We start from the raw sequence: 892 nt of genomic DNA, 5'->3' as shown, positions 1-892 counted from the left end.
TATGCATTAAATATTATTTTCGGATGTTTTGTTATCATTTACTTGATTTCATAATTATGTTACAAAATAACATTAAATTTCATTTGATGTAATACATTCATCAAAGCATGATTTGTTTATCAGGTCAATTATTTAATTATCTAATTATTTAATTATCTCTTTTTCTTTCTAAACCTTCCTATCGAATTCATAAAGAAAAATTTCGCCCAAAAAAAAAGAAGGATAAAATGGAAAATAAATCACATCTATTTTTCTCTGTAGAGAAATCGATATGTGTTGATATGTATTTATTAGAGAAAGACAAAAGAAGCTCTGGATTTGTGTGTGTGTGTGTGTGTGTGTTTTGTGTGACATGTTTTTTTATTAAAAATAATTATAGCTTTTATTATTCGAATATAATATCGTTATATCATTGTTATTATTAATATCGCGACAGTGACATACTTATAACTAACAGAAAATATTATAATGTACACGAATATTTATAATGTACACGAAGAAATGAAGAGAAATTATTATATATTGATGGAAGCAATTGTGTACTACTACAATGAACACTGATCCGGTTAATGTTCATCATCGATAAACATCGCATCATTCTGGATTTTTCTTCTCAATAAATCTGATATATAAATACATTGCATGTGGCTACATGAGTCACATGTGTAAGAATGTAAATTCGACTATTAAACAAAAAATGTGAATTTAATTATTTGTCTTCACTTTAATATGTATCTTACTCCACGCATCGATTTCGTCTTAACCTATGACTTAAGACCTACAATAAGACCCTTCTTCACGAGTATTCGTTAAATACGGATTGAACGTATTCTTCTATTTACATTATAATGTATATAAGCACAAGTATTCCACATTTGCATCATCACACGTT

This window comes from Atta colombica, unplaced genomic scaffold, assembly GCF_001594045.1.
Source record: "Atta colombica isolate Treedump-2 unplaced genomic scaffold, Acol1.0 scaffold6, whole genome shotgun sequence".
In the NCBI taxonomy this organism is placed as follows: Eukaryota; Metazoa; Arthropoda; class Insecta; order Hymenoptera; family Formicidae; genus Atta; species Atta colombica.
The sequence above is the reverse complement of the archived record's forward strand: the minus strand, read 5'-3'. Positions refer to the sequence as shown.